Below are 365 nucleotides of genomic sequence, written 5' to 3' on the forward strand. Positions count from 1 at the left end.
TTTGTTTTGTCACTCACGTATTATCGACATTGTATTCTTCAAATAAATAAAATATTACGTAACATTTATTTTTAATTTTAAATTAGATTTTCTTATTCCGTTTGAATAAATTTAACACTATGAATTTAGTTTAAAATATTGATTTATATGTCAAAAAGACAGTAGATGCTGTAATTCTACTTTATTTTTAACTTTGACATCTTAATATTGATATAGGAGTATAGTTGATGTATGTGTAAGTAGTATACAAGTGTGCGTGTGCGTGTGTGTGTAATGAACATTGTAGTGTAACAATACTTGTAGTAATTTTTTGTGCACTATTTATATAGTTGTATTTATACAGTAAAGATCGGAAGAGCACACGT

Source organism: Wasmannia auropunctata, unplaced genomic scaffold (assembly GCF_000956235.1).
Source record: "Wasmannia auropunctata unplaced genomic scaffold, wasmannia.A_1.0 LD313680.1, whole genome shotgun sequence".
In the NCBI taxonomy this organism is placed as follows: domain Eukaryota; kingdom Metazoa; phylum Arthropoda; class Insecta; order Hymenoptera; family Formicidae; genus Wasmannia; species Wasmannia auropunctata.